The sequence below is a fragment of the Perissodus microlepis genome, chromosome 10, assembly GCF_051167445.1.
Source record: "Perissodus microlepis isolate ML-2025 ecotype Zambia chromosome 10, ASM5116744v1, whole genome shotgun sequence".
Lineage (NCBI taxonomy): Eukaryota > Metazoa > Chordata > Actinopteri > Cichliformes > Cichlidae > Perissodus > Perissodus microlepis.
Genome location: NC_140470.1, coordinates 8554691 through 8571243, shown reverse-complemented (window position 1 = coordinate 8571243; position 16553 = coordinate 8554691). Strand labels below are relative to the sequence as shown.

The 16553-nt window shown below is 39.6% G+C and overlaps 1 protein-coding gene across 7 annotated transcripts in view; it reads left to right on the top strand.

The window, feature by feature from the left end:
• Positions 1 to 16553, top strand: part of msi2b (musashi RNA-binding protein 2b) — a 266007-nt gene that overhangs the window by 11069 nt on the left and 238385 nt on the right. The window lies entirely within an intron of this gene.

Genomic DNA, 16553 nt, shown 5'->3' with positions numbered 1-16553 from the left:
TTGTCTGCACTGTTTCACCAAAGCAATTAAAGTTGAAAACATGAGACTTAAAGGAAATTTTCAGCATGATTAAGAGTATGTTGTTTTTCTGTGTTACCCCACTGTTTTCTATCCATATAATATTTTTTCCATTGTTTTTATCCTGATTTGCTTATTTCATCCCTCATCACAGCTGTTTGCAGTGGCAAATGTTTTGAAATGAACTCTGTCTTATTATGACAATCCTGTAGCAGAGGTTTCCGATTTTAGTCTGCAGCAGTATTAAATCAAGCCTTATTGTCTGTTTAAAGCATCAGAGTCTAAGTGGTGAAACCATCTTGCTTTGGCAACTTGCCTCTTGGCTTGACAGGGTCATGACTGACAGGAGACGGGCTCTAATATATCTGCAGAGAATGCAGGCTGTTGGTGGAAACGTTTACATTTGGGTGAAAGGAGGAAATCTGATTATTTGAAAATGGAATCAAGACCTTCCTTTCATGTGGTTTTGAAGGTGCACATTATGCAGAACGGTGAATTATATTTTGGAGTGAACAGGCCTGTATTACCCTGACTGAATTTGCGAGAAATGATTGGTGACTTTTCAGTGACAGTGATGAATTGCATTTACTGGTTGAATTCGAAGTCTGTTGAGTTGGTCTGGAGTTGAATGGGATTGAATATCACAAGTGATTAAGAAATATCTTTGTTGTGTTGCATGCGTGTAGAATTTCACACAATTAGCACTGAAACAATGGGTGATTTTAAAAAATAAGCCCAACTCCAATCACGCAGGAACTGTGGTACAGGCTCTTCATGATGCGCATTATCTTTTGTCTTCTTGATTACTGTTCTTGAGCAGTTCTATTGACAATTAAAAATTCAGCATGTGCAGATGGTGTTGTGGCATACAGTCAAAGGCTTTGTTGACATGCCCTCTCACACCATCCCCCAGCTTTTACTGTGGAGGCTATAGCACAGCACACTGTAGCGCTATTCAGCATCGCTATCAGAGCTTTTTCCACCTAAACCAGGTGGAAATCGATAATAGATTTTCTCCTTTCCACCGGATCAGAGAGAGGCATTGTTAAAGACTTGGTTAGGTTTCAAATAAGGAATTGGCAGTGCAGACTTTCAAAGCCACAGCACATGGTGACTTAAGGATATCGGCATATGGCTGAAAAACTACCAGTGTTTCTCTGTTTTCTTGTGTGGCAAGTATATCACTCCTTTGACTATATCACTTTAACTTCGTCTGCTGTAAGCCCTGCTCATAAATGTCCAAGGGGCAGTAAAACAGCTCAGATGTTTGATGATGCTTCCAGTTTTTAAGTGAACCAGAAACTCCACTGCTGTCGTGGTTATTGCTGATCTTTTTTAAAAGAGCATTATACCACTTTTTTTGCCATGACTCACACAGAAATACAATATTTTGAGCAGTTCTACAGGTCTTAAACATATTTGTCATTCTACCTTGCGTGATTCATAACTCAGTGAAGTAATGACACCATAACAGAATTTGTGGCACTACACAAACCTTGTACCAATGATTTATAAAATGGCTATAGGGCAAGCTTGTTAGAGGAGAGAAATGGCTGTATTGAATGTGGATTATAAAGGATCTTAAAGCAATGGGATTAAGCCAGATAGATTAACATTGCATGGGTTTGTACTTTAAAAGACCTTTAAAAGAAGTCTAATTTAGAACTTCCCATTTAGAAAGTTGTCTCTGTCTCTCTGTGGCGGATACGTTCTTTTGTCCCTTTTCCCCAACTCCGCTGTGTGCCTGCCTGGGAATAGGGATTTGTTTAAGGAAGCTCGTCTTGGCAGTTGCCTCGGCGGCACGAGCTTCGGGGAGCAAATCGTGACAAGACCAATCAGCGTTCATTTTCTCACGGCTAGCAATGACCTCACAGGTGAACCCTGCCAATGACCTCGTGCTGCCGAACGCTGCGGCATAGTAACTCTATACAGTATGTACATCACGTAGAGTAATGCTGAAAACAGGCAGGAGGTGAAGGTGAACACGGAGGACATTTCACTGTAAACAACTGAAGGTGTTAGCACTGGGATGACAGGATCACAGGAAAAACATCTTGTATCAGCAGGCATAACTGACACTGCCCCAAAACACGGACAGTTCCAAGTGTCAAGAGACAGTGAGAAAAGCGACAGACGATCATTGGGGTACCTGAAAGTGGACACGCCCTTATTTTGATTCATATCTGACGTAACATGTACGACAAATCAGTTTGCCTTCATTTGTCCCGTTTAAGAACAAACGTGAAACCGTTGTGTTTCTAATGTCAGCATTGTATGAAATGTAAGTTGCTGTCATAATAAGCTAGTTGACTTTTTTGTTTTTGTTTGTACGAGTCAGTTTTTTGCAGATATGACGAGTAAGTCACAGAGCACTGTTTCCCTCTGATTTCCACCCAGTGTTTGAGAATCATGTATATGTATGATTTGAGTAATCTTAGGGGGTTTTTGTGACTATCTGCACCAGAATATTGGTAAAGGGCACAGAGGGGAGATAACCACAGGTCCTGTCAATCAAAGAAAACAGGCTAAAGAAATGCAAACTGGCACCCACATTACAAATGAATAATGTCACCCAACTAAAGCTTATCTCATGACTTAAAAAGAACATTTTGTATTATAAATAGAAGCTGTGCTTACAAGTCATGTCAAAGGTATCAATATAGACCAGTCCACAAATATTCAGGGATTAGGTTGCATCTGAGGATGATTGACAGATGAGAATGAAAGGATTAAACAATGATGATGTGATGCAAAGTGCTTTATGCACATTCATTTATGCCTCGTCTCCTCTTAGCCTGGCTGGGGATAGCCGTGGCTTTGTTAGATAGGCTGCTAAAAGTAGCTTTAGAATGCCACGATTTCTCTGCAAATTCTCAACGTGTAGTTTCCCTTTTGACAGAAATGATTTTATTATCACCTTTACGTACTTTAGATGCATTGCAATGAGGTTACTTTTGAACAAGGGATGTGAATACCAAATATATTCATCACCACTTACTATAGTTTTCTGTAAAACTGTAAAAATATTTGCCTACATTTCCATCTGGAAATTAGTTAGCAGATGTGATAAGTGTAAGAAACGGGGGTTTTCTTTTTTTGTGGAGACTGAAACATCCTGCTCTAATTAATAACAACAATAATGGGAATGTAAAATGGGACTGATTAATAACCTTTTGGGTTTAATCAGACAGATAGTATTACATAATCGTCTCGTTATCAGTGTAGATGCTTGATAGATTTTTAAAGTCTATTGCAAACCCCTAAAGTTTTAAATCTGCCGTTCAGATTTGCTATTTTTCCCCAGCTAAATTTCAGGCTTGTTTAGAAATTGAAAATTCTCTGAAAAATAAAGAGAAACTATCAACAACCCACCCACCTTTTCAGTACTGCCACTGTATATAGAAGGCAGTAAAGAAGACAGAGATGAGTTGATGCTGTTCCATGCGATCTTCTCGTTTGATATTTTGCAGTAACGCTCAAACTGAAACGTGTAAACGAGGCCCGCTCTGGGTTTCCTGGAGAAATCAAAGAGACAGCTTCTGCCGACATTGCTCGAGATTTACCACTCAACTGTTGGCGTCATTACCGCTGCTGCCGGTGCTTTTGTTTCCCACAGTGGAGTCACACACAACCATGGCATGTCCCAGCATGATTTTAATTGCCAGTGGGACTGTGGCCACTTCAGTGGGAGATGAGTTCTGATGGCTTGTTATGGAAATGAAAGGAAAGAGCAACATCCATTTACAGAGCAATGGGCGTAACCCTTCCCTTGTACCTCATAAAGGGATTTGCCATGTAAGCCATTGAGAACAGGTAGTCGGTGCGTCTCTGGGAGTCTATAGGATGTTGAATCTTTGTGCATGAAAAAAGAAATGTGTACTGCAAAAAAAGCAACTGTGACAATACTTTGAGAGATGCTCGTTTCACTTGCCGCTGCAGTTTTCTTTACTGAAACTTAAGATTTGCAAACCGCTTGCTTTATCAGCGAGCAAGATAGGTAACTGTGGTAGTAAACTAGTTGAGATCATTTAGGGGCATCACACAGATCCACCATTAAACCACTGTCCTGAATTTTACTGTAGATTGTGGCAGCTGTGACTGTGGCTTCCCTGTTGACGGCCCTCTGTTAGTGCTGGCCTGTCTCTGACAGCTGGAGTTTCCCCCCTTTCTCTTTGCCTCCTTCTTTGTCTCCCTGTCTGTCTTTTCACGTCACGTTCCCTTTTTTCCTTTGCCTCTTTTCTTTCCTCTTTCTTTCTTTTTTTCTTCTGTGAATGGCAAATTGACCAGTGCACCAACCTCCTCCACTTGTCTGCGTTCCACACATCTCTCTTAGGGACTGTGTGCGCTCTGTGTGGCTGCTTGCAGAAGAAAAAACCTCCCAGGTGTGTTGAGGTTCTAGAAATTTCAAGACTCAAGTTTTAATGAAGTCAACTAACAAAGCTGCATTCCCTTCCCCAGGCCATTTGTGCTGTGACCACATGTACACACACTGTATTGGAAACAGGTAGTTTGATATCCACATTTGAAAACAAAACTGTCTCCTTTGCTTGTTTTCTTTTAATATTTTATCTCTCAATCTATCATTCTTCCTCACTGCTACATCCTCCCCTTTCTGTGCCCGTTTCTGTCTTAGTCTTTCAGGATTACAAGGCCTTGTAAATCTAGTCTTACACCTTGCTCAGTTATTTGATCTAGATTTAGCATTATGATATTCCCCTTGTCAAAATGATCCTTATTTTAAATGACACAGCTCACTGCTGGGAAAATGAAACCTCCGTAGCTGCCAGCCCCTTTGAATGTCCCTGTGAATTTATTAAAAGCACCAGCTTCCCCGTTCCAACTCAGATCTGCACAGCTGCACGAGTCCGAAAGAATATTCAAGGACAAAAGTCTATAATGTAATTCGTGCAACAGAATGCCGGATCATTATCTTTGGTGAGCGTCACTTTATGACTGTGAGCCCTCCCAAATATTTCCAGTGTTAAAGAACATTATTTCCTATTAGACTTCTTCTTTTTCAAGCAATTTCTGCTGTGCAGATAGCACACAGAGTAGAAGAAAGAGAGCGAATGTTGTGTTGTGCAGGCTATTATCCAAACCTGACATTGCATTTCAAGGCTTGTGGCACAGGTTTTATCCCGGTGAGTGACCAAGATGTCCAGCTGAAAGAAAAATAATATTTTCTTTATCTCTTGAAATAAATGCACTTTTGAAATCAGGCTTTACAACTGACACTAAATGCTCCTCACTGAGACCAAGAGACAGTCCGATAGTAAGCAAAGACAACTTTGACCAAGACGACAGGAAAGTGACAAGCAACTTGATGGGAATTCTTCGCTGTCACTCTTGTGTCACCCCCTGAAAAAGCAGATGTGCAGCCAACATGAATAAGCCCCTCCTCAGATGGAGGTTGACACAAGGAGTTGTTTTTTCCCCCTGTGGTAATGGCTGCTGTGCTGAAGCTGGAGATGGGTTTAAATCCCTGACCTGTCAGCTCCTTTGCTTTCAGTGGCCTCGGTGGAACTGCTCCAGATGAAAATGGGGCCAGAGCAGAGTCATATGAATGACTGTTTGTTTGGTGGTCAGACACAATCACCAACTGAGTGACCCAGTTAACGGGTAGTCAAAGCAATGCGCAGTTTGATTCGTGCATTTTTTTTTCTTTTAATGTTTCACACTTTCTAAATGTATCCTGTGTTCCTTTTTTTATGCCACCAATATTTATACTTCAACTGAAATATAAATGATTTGTAAATGTGAATGCTAGTGTAATTATTATTATTATTATTATTATTTATTTTACTGCAAATATAATTCGAATACGCATTTTCTTTTGTTTGAATAATTGCTATTGCGCTTATAAATGGAGGGTACGTGCGTGCGATTCTTCTTTCCTCTGCTTCACTTTTTTTTCCTGCTGTGGTCTCCTTGGTTGCGGGTGGAGAGTAATTAGGTTTTCTAGGGGATTGAGGGGCTCTTACAATGCTTACCAATGGCAGCCGTCAGGCAGGCTAGTGCTGGCAGGGCAGAGAGGACAGAGGGCTGTGCAGGAGCCTGGCACTGCTAAACCTGATGCTGACTGACAGTAATGAGGACAGCTTGCTAGCCAGGATAGAGAGGAGAGGCGTGCAGAGGAGAGGAGGGCATGGTCCTCCACTATACCTCTCAAGACCTCTTATCAAAGCCTCTGTGCACACACACACACACACACACACACACACACACACACACACACACACACACACACACGTACCACGAGAAATACAAACACAAGAACACACAAGTTCAACATGTACTAGGTAGACCAGAGCAGATACATCACAGGTCGGTGTTATACCTGTGTTCTTGGGCTTATAAAGCTAATAAAAAGGATCAGAAATAAGGTAAACTGTGAATACTGGAAAAACATTTTAGAACATCTGGAGACCTTTTGTTCGCTCCCTGGAAAATAGCCTTTAAGTACTTAGAAAGGAACAATGCATTTCCTGAAATATGCATGGTAAATGACTTTAGTGTTGTCAGATGGTTTTTTTTGTGTGTTGCTGTAGTTACAAAACAATCGACCACAGCTAGTTATTAGGATTTGCTTTTGCAGTTGTTTCTGATCACAATGTCACCAGGAATCTAAGTGGCTTTGGTCAGCACAACGCAGCAGCATCACTGACCTTGGGGCCTCTTCAGCCGTAGCACTCTTGGATATTAGCGCTCTACAATAATGCGGCAGGTCTTGTAAATTAAAAAAATAATAATAATAAAAATTGGTTTAACAATAACATCTTTTTTTTTCCATCCTCTCAAGTCTCTACACATCCAAGGCATTACATCGGGGAGGGGCTTTAGAAGGCATTTCTAATTTTTTAACTGTGACCTCTTTGAGATCGCGTTCGAATGAAACATGGGGAATAATTAAAAAGGGACGGCCAGCTTAATCAGGATGATGAGTTCTATTGTGTTGTCAGACGCGTTACCTTGCCATCCAATTTTGATTTCTCATTGCTTCTCAATAAATTTACACCTGTGGTTCTGCTTTTGTACATGCTGTCTGGGATCGGTACAACAAAGAGTGACATATGGCACCCACAGCAAGAGAGGCTCAGGGGGTGTCAAGATGTGTGAAGTTATTACAAATAGACCTATGGCTATTTATAATAGCAGCATTTCTTACTGGAAAAATGGGGAGAAGTTTTAGGAGGATCTCTGAGTATATGATTATTTTGTATTAGTAAGTACACATCAAGGCTATACATGTGATATTGCTTTAAGACAACTTAGCTGGAGTTTTGAGGTTGAATTTAACTGGTCCTTATTTATTTATATTATTATTATTTTTTTATTTTATTTAAAAAAAACCTGACAGAACATGTTGTGTTTTGTAAATCTGTCTTTTTTTCTTCTTCTTCTTTTTTAAAGCTTTATTCGTGACTCATCTCCAGGAGTAAGGTTTTAAACATTCAGCAGCCGCACTGCATCCACAGTTGATTCGTAATTATAAAAGTGAAGCTTAAGTGTGATCATTTTGAGTTGGATGTGTCTGTCGGACTGGAAGGATGCCTGACCAGCTCACTGAAGTGTTCTGCCATGATTGGATCCAGTTGTCATTCTAGTGTAAGATATTGGAATTTCGCCCACCAGATAGCTCTTTCTCACTTTGACGTTGTTTGACAGTTCAGTTTTTATGTGCTGTCCTGATTTTTATATTTATTTATTTTTTTCAGGGCACCAACCTTTCAGATTAAGACTGATATTCTTTGAGCTAGACAGCTCTGTCAGGTTATTAGCTGTGCTATTGTGGGTGGTGTGATTAGCAGTGATGGTCAATAGCTTTTTGTTGCCCTTTTCTGGTTGAACTGCTTGTTTGCGACACATTTCTGGATCTAAGCTCAGGGGTTGAGGAGGCTGCACGGCATATATTTAACAACATTTTCCCCAAGCTTCGATCTCACGACAGAGGTAACTCATAAGTACATAAAGGCCTTTCTCAGTGTAATAATTTGTTTTGTCACTGCTCTCATGCAGTCAGTTGAGTAACATTCAAATAATAACCAAACATGAGACAACAAATAACAAGCCACTAATGAAAATATATTCTTTGTTGTAATTATACATTTCGAGAACCTGCACTATTATTTTGCTTGTCACTCTCATCGGCTGTGCTTTCTTTGTTTTACACCGCAAAATGTCTTTAGTTGAAGGTGACTGCTGTGTATCTGTTATCACTCTTATGTATACATATTATGTAATTAGCTGAAACCACTGAAAGCTTTGTTGTTTAATTAAAATGCTAAAATTTTGAGTGAATTACTTTTTCATTTAAACAGATGGTGCTGATATAAGATAAAAAAGGTTAACAGGATATAAGTGTTTCAAGATTAGGAGCATAATGCATTGTAGCTAAGTTCTAAAGCAAGTGTCCTTTATAAAGCATGCATGTTTTATATAAGCTAGTGCATTTAACTGAATTTACACTAAATGTTCCTACTTAGCCTGAGTTTTCCTGGATTCACAAGTGCAGTTGTGTTTAGTAGTTCTTTTGTACTATTTTGTACTTCAGTACATGAATATGCAATATTGTGCAGTATGCCCATGGGACTGCTGATGTTTTAACTTTAACTTACTAGTGGTGTGATCATTATTTCAGTTATGTCTAGGCTTTGAGTGTTGTGGATGTGTTTTGTGGTTTTCAGTGTTTGTGTGGCCAAGAATAATGACCAAGAGTCCTGTTGCGATTAATGAATGAGTGTAGATGTTCATGGTTGTTGTGCAAGTGTTAATAAAACCAGTGTTCCTGTGTGGCCTATGTTATAGAAACTGAGGTCTCTGCCTCTCAACACATTATAAATCCACAAATATGAGTGCTGTCTAAAAAACAAAAAAAAACGAAACAAAAAAACTAGACTGATTACAGTAGACTTTTCTGTGTTAACGATAGCTTAAGTTAAGTTTACTATAAAATCTTCTAAATTGAGGTTATATAAAATGCATTTAGCTTAAATAATAGAACCTTTTTACTTTGGTATGTAGTAGTTGCAGCAACCAGCTGTTTCCTCAGAGTTTGAACACCCTCACTACGACTTTAGATTGCAATACAGCTTATATGGAGGAAGACAACCCGTCTCCTACAGTCGTTGTCTGCCTTAGACAGACAGATTTATTTTTCATTTATAAATGCAAACAGTTGACCAACACATTGCAGTCAGTCTGATGAACACAGCTTGTCTGTGACATGTCTCTCTAAAATAGGGGACTTGACTCAACTGGTTGCAAGTAGTCACAGCCCTCAAAGCAACTAATTGCACACAGCTGCAATAATGTTGGTCGCACCACTGTTTTCTGTGTCGTGACTGTAGCACTGAGCACTGCCTTCCCCTTGGAAGCTGACATTACTTAATTTTAAGGCAAAAATGTAAGTTTCAAATTATTATTATTATTCAATTTTATGGCGCAAATAAACAAGGGAAGATGTATAATAGCAGAGGCTGCGCTGCTATGCTAGGTTATATGGAGTTGTCTGTTCTCGGATTCATAATAATGCACAATTTTTCAACCTAAATGGGGAAAAAAATCTGTGACTTTCTGTAATCTGCACTGAGCTTAAGTCGTATGCTTATTTTTTATTTTTATACGATGACAGCTGCTGCTGCAATGTGTCATATTGTGTACCTAAAAAATATACGGTACACATGTGTTACACACCAAGCCTTCAATACTGAATTACTGCATCTAAGTCAGGGTGCTAAAGAGCTTAGCTGTTCCTCTACATAATGCCTCGGTCCTCAGCTGTGACCTTTCTCTTCCGCACATCATTCACGATTATACTGCTGACATGTTGGCTCATGCCAATAATTTTTCATTGGAGGCAGTGTCAGCCACATCATATTTTATCATCTGGATAAATTTGTGTTGTGTTTTCATGTGGGCTCACCATAATTTGTATTTGTCTGTTTATGTGCCTGTCCTAGAGATTAGATTTTGCATTTAATTTAAGTCGGAAAAGAATTCAGATGTAAACACAATCTGGCGCCAGAAGGAGGGGAAAAAATGCTTATATTTGTGTATAGTCTCAAAATGAGCAATATGTAATATGAATAGGATACAGTGCATGTGTCAGTATGTGTGTAAAACAGTGTTAAGTCTAATTGTTGAATGTTGTCTTTGTGTTTCTTAAATTTGTAAGGTCTTAGTTCAATCTATAGGATCAAGACATTCCTTTGTCTCTGACCACTGGCTGGAGAGGCTTTTATTGCAGATACATTCTATCTGGAAGATCTGTTTCTTGTGATGTTGCTTCCTGCTTTTATGATCCTTTTGGTGAGCAGGAAGTCATGCATACAGAGACACATGCATACAGAGAGAAAGACACACACACACACACACACACACACACACACACACACACACACACACACACACACACGTTCTTGCACATGCATACAGATGCTTACACATACACACACATAGTGCCTTGTCTTAGAACCATTGGGGGGTTTTACGGTGGGAGGTGCTTGTGTTGTATTGTGTATTGTAACTGTCATGTCAATAAAAGGCAGCGAGAGGAGGCCGTCATCGGGGTCAGTCTGCGGTAGGATTCAGGGTGCTTTCTGAGACACCGGCCGGGGCCTCCCTTGCTAGCAAGTAAAAGTTGTTCGTCTTGTTTTTGTCGTTAACGAGAATAAGTTTCTAAACTAGCGTTGCTTGTGGAAACACAGACCCAACAGTGAGCTTGCACAAAAGTGAGGCATGCATCAGACACAGTGTGTGTGCACAGACTCAGTGCATAATGATCAATGAAAAATTGAGGAGAAAAGTGGCAGAATATTAAAAACGATAATTTTGTGTATGATGTGATTGTTTGGGGTATTTTACTTATAGGCAATATTTCATATGGATGAACAGTGTTCAAATGCAGATTTTTGCATCCAGATCTGAGTCAAATTCAATTCTTTTTCATGCTTAATGAAATGGTCTCCAGAGTGATGTAGTTTCCAAGTGCACCTTATGCACTTCTGTGACTTAGAAGTCAAAAAATGCGACTTTATTAGACAGCATTTGAGTGCTCTGTCTGCAAATAACAAAATAGACCTTGTAACAGAAAGCATCTTTTTTTTTTCCCTGCTGCACGATTTTTTTTGTGTATAAATTGTGAGCTGCTTTGTCCTGCAGTTGTAAAATATAAAGGAGTAAGTGCATGTTGAATTAATAAAATAACAGTGGTTATTATAGACAGCAGGTTATGAATCCCCCCCCACCCCCACCCCCACCTAACAATATAAGTAATTCTGCAGCTAGATGGTCTTTGTAGTCCATGTGAGACAGCGCTAATTATCTTCACAGAGTTCTAAACAGTAACAAACCATCACCTCCACACATTAATCAGTCTTTCTGAGTTAGTGACCTTGTCGTGCAACTTGGTTTCTTTCAGTCTGACTGCATCAGTTGCTCCACCGATCATAAATACTAGTCAAGTGTTTTTTTTAACAAAAGAAAGGATTAAATACCGTTTCAGGTGGGACTTAAATGTTCTCTATGTAATTGAAACCATTGCTTAACTAAAGTAATTACTGCACATTATCCATTCTCAGAAAATATTCAGAGGTAATGTCAGCGCCATGCTTGGCTGTTCACAAATTTGATTTATTGTGCCAATTGTGAGATTTCAGTATTTCCAGTGAATTAATTCAATGGTAAATTGGATATCATATGTCTTGCCAGCACTTTTTCAATTTCTAATATTTGCCGCTCACAGCTATGCACCTCACACACACTGTTTTCCTCTGTTCAGAGGGTTTCGTGGGGCTGCCAGTTTGGACTTCCTTTTAAAGTAAAACTGCTTTAACCACATGGTGTGGAGCTTGTTGCTTTTAAAAGAAATGAGGGGACCTAATTTAATTGACTGTGATTGACACTGGCTTCTACCACATCAACTGGTAATTTATTCCTTCTAATCCAACCTTTTTTTTTTTTTTTGCGGCTGCGCTGCAGGTGTGCCGCTGCTGTGCCAGCATCTTTGGATGCAAAATTACCAAAGAAAAAAAAGTCTTCTTGCACCTACACACTCTACATGTGGTAAAGCAATGCCATGAATTTGGACCACTGCCTGTGCTTTCACCTTGATTCATTAAAAGAAGATTCCCTGTGACACACAGTTGGGAAATGCAAAAACATCCCAGCGAATAGGGTGAAAAAAAATAGAAATCCCTCCTCTCCCCTCCTTTCTCCTCTCCTGCTAGTCGAAAAGGTGAAATAATCACAAGCAGTTCAACTTTGGCTTGTAACAGTTATTTTGTGACTTAATTTTCTCCCGTGTTATCATACAATAATGAAAAGTGTTGACAGATTCATTTCCTTGCTGCTACCGCCTAAGACCATTTTGTGATTTCTAATTGATAGCTACATGCGGCATTTTTATAGCACTAGCCAATTTTATAGCACTTTTAATTAGGCCAACTTTGACCTTCTGTTCGCTTTGCATTTATATTGCTCCAAATTATTTTCACCTTCTTTCTTCATTAACTTTTGTCAAATGAATACAGTCATTTACAACATAATAATCCATACATGCACTCAAGTAAATTGCTAATAGTCTGTAAAATTAAGTCTTTTATTACACACAAACAGGCAGGTATTTCTGAAACAAAATCATTTTCCTTCTTCTGCAGTTTTTAAGTAAGGAACAGACAGCATAGAAAGTAGAAAATGAGTGAATAAAAATACCTCACTAGAATAAGTCTGTAATAACCACTTAGTTGACTAATTTAGTAAGGGGAAGCCCTTACCTATGTCATTAGGGAATACAGGTGTATGATGACTCTCCATTCAGATAAATCCTTCACATGGAACTAGTTAATCTCCCATGTAATACTGAGCAGATGTGTATACTGGTAAATGAATAAACACGAACATCCGATGAATCTCAATTGACGGGGTGTTAAGTATTCATTTGGACTTCATCTTCTGAATGAATATTGAATTTGCCGGCACATGCATGCCAGCACGCGCCACATGTGCACAAAGAAATTTGAGACATTAAACTCTTATTGTGACACCAGGTGATTTTTGCTAATATAATGTGGCACAGCAGTTACGGCCTGAGTCCAGATACTCAGATAGACCAGATTTCCGGATGTTTAAATTGCTGCCATTGTGTGCTTTCATTTTAATGTGCGTTCTATGTAAAGCTTGTATCTTAACAAGGACAATTCTAGGGAAATAGTGGAGCAGATAGGAAGGGCTGAATTTATTATATTCACCACCTACAATCTATCGATGAGTCTTTCCAGGCACAGATTTTTCAACTTTTTTGTGTTGGTGTGAATTTTTCAACATTATGTTTAAAAAGCAAGAAAAATTCCACATTTGGATGTTTGAGGGGTGGTGGAAGATTAAGCTGTCGTTCAACATCAGTCCTAGCCTGTTTGGTGCCCTGGGCGAACACTCCCTCTGCCCCCCCCCCCAATTTCACACACACACATATGAAGAGCGAGAGAGTATGCATGGGTTGCAAATGGCTACCAAACAGCCATCATAATTTGTCATACAATGAGAACAGGACAAATCCACAATTGACAACGACTAATTAATATTAAAATCTGTAACATTATGCATTGTTTGGAGTTTAGTCTGGTACTGTTGCTATTTTTACCATTTCTTCTTGGAGCAACTGTAACTCACATAATTTCCTTAGGGGTTAATAAAGTATTCTGATTCTGATTGTTTCAGGATGACCTGCCATTATCCAATAACACATCTGCTTACCTGTATCTTTTGCTCGTTTCTCCTCCTCTTCTTTTCTATTTTTTCTAAACTGAGGACCTGATGGCTTTGAACTTTTCATGTCCATCTTCCATTGGTTTTAATTTTGCACTCCAGTATGAACACCCATCCCCCAACTCGAGGATCGCCACAACATAACCTAACAGATCTACACCTTAGTTCACAGATTGACTTTGTCTAGGGTTTATTTCTGGGATTTCACACAACCCAGGATTCAAATCATGAATACATAATGTGCTTGGATTTACAATATTATGAATGAAATGTGCTCTATTTGGAAGCAGCCGGCCCCCCTCCCCTTTCGACGGGTTGTGTGTGAGACTTTAAATCATCAAACTGTAAATTATAAATTTTAAATTGTTATTGATCTCTTTACCCCGAGTCCTAAAGTGTATATTTATTTTCTTACTCTTCTTTTTATATATTGTTTGTTTACTTGCACTGTTGTAACTGGAGCCTCGTCGTCTCGTCCCTCTATATACTGGACTGTATGTAGCAGAGATGACAATAAAGTTTGCTTGCTGCTGAAGTCAAAGTAGGCGCACCGAGGGCTCTCACGCTCACTTTATAGAATTTCGAAAAAAAACATCGGTGCAAATTATAAGTCTGTATCATAATGTCTGGTGTTTTCGTGTTTGTTGGTTTAATTTTATTTTGTTTTATTTTGCGAGTTGGTTATTAGATGCTGCTTCAGCCAGCCAGAGAATCCCCCGCCGCTCTCCTCCCTGTGCCGCAAGCAGCAGCCACACCTCGCAAACGGAGGGCGTCTTTACTCCCAGCAAACGGGCGATAGAAAACCGATCGGTGCCTATGCCATTCCCAATATGCGTTGGCATGACATCGGGGCAGCATGAGTACGAGCAATTTTTTTTTTCCCGATGCCCGTGATGCCGCCCCGGGCAACCGCCCGTGTCGCCCGTATCAAAAACCGCTACTGCTGTCGTTCCAGCAACTCAGGTCTGAATCCTACCTGTCATAGTTTTTCATGCATCACTTTCAAATACATTGTTAATTGCAAATATATTACGCATTAAATCCTTAGACAATAAACACTACTCGAGCAGCTTTACAACAATATTGTGGTTTGGTTTAAAATGTAATCCATGCTCCTGACATGGAATATATGTCCTATTAAAATGCATTAGTTCCAGTTTAGTGCTCAATAACTCAAAAAACATAATTCATGAACACAAAATAATAGATTTCTTTTTTGTGACTATTTCACAAACTGACATGGAAGACAAGAATGAAGAACAAACACAGGATATGAAGCAGTGCAGTTGAATGACTTTGCACTTGGTGCAGTGCTCTCTTACCAAAAGTCAACCCGTAGTTAGCATTTGATGGCAGCATGCTGTCAGTAAACCAAATTGCATTGACCCCCATTTTCAAATTAAACAAACATGACATATTTTCCGGAAGCTTCCTCTCTTTTGACCTTAACCTTCCACTGAATAAACAGTTCATGCCTAATGCCAGTTCACCCAAGAAGTAAGTAATACGGTGGCTGCATTCAGAATCATTTTCTAGCTGGGGTGGCTACTTTTAAAGTTTTTAAAGAATACAGAGATTTGGCAAGCCATGCTATCTGAAGCACTTAATATGCATAAAGTAGACAGGGCCTCCACTGTTGATAAAAACGCCAGCAAACACTAGCATCTATGAATGCATTACAGGTAAATAGTGGCAAAGAATTCATTAACGTTATTGGTAATTATGTATGTGCCACTTAATGAGGCCCCTGTTTTGCTCCACAGTGGAGTGGACAGTTATTAGACAGACAGTACTGATGTTTCAAATGAAAGTAGAGGCGTAGTTTTACATTTGAACTCTTCTGACCTTCATTCTGCCTTCGTGTTACGTGCGGCATATTTGGGTGTGAATGAGTTTGTCTTTCTGTCCGTGCGCCTCGTCTCTCTACCCTCTTTGCAGTATTAGAGCCTTTATCTGCTTGGATGACTTTCTACCTGTATTACTAGTTTAATTTCCTTACCTGCTTAATTGAAATTCACATCTCTTTCTCCTCCTGTGGTTGTGTGTGTGTGTGTGTGTGTGTGTGTGTGTGTGTGTGTGTGTGTGTGTGTGTGTGTGTGTGTGTGTGTGTGTGTGTGTGAGAGAGAGAGAGAGAGAGAGAGAGAGAGAGAGAGGGGGGGGGGATATTAGTGAAGATGTATTTTCATTCTGAAGGTGGCAAGTGATGGACAGGATCTCACAGACAATGCATCCCCCTCAACTACCCTCAATCTTTTTGTCTGCCGAACCTGTCTTTTAGATACCTTTCAACCTTGTCTCTTTCTTTTGCGCTCTCTATTCCCAAGTCCTTCTTTTCCCTGGATTGCCTCAGCTTGATAAAGCTGGTGCTAAATTTAGAGACATATTTCTCAAAGTCACCAGGACTAAAAGAGAGAGGACCACAGACAAAATGGCCCCTCTAATCCGTGTTTATCATCTTTTATTTATCTCTTTGACAAACGTGAAGTCATCACAGAAATTCCCTTTCGTCTCTCCGAGGCTTCCATAACTTTTTCTGTCCTCCAATTAAATGTCACTGGCTGCACGCTCGTCTTGGAAGGCCACATTTAAACCGACAGCATGTGCAGATGACATCATTCGGCTTAGTGGGGTTGTGCTTTATACAATTAAGGCTTGTTGAGATTCTAATAGAATACTTTGCCATTAAAATTACAGCTGCAAACGTGCTGTCATTGAGTTTGGCCTTCATTACGCACCCCTTATATCCTCAATTTCTTTGTTAGACCTGCGAT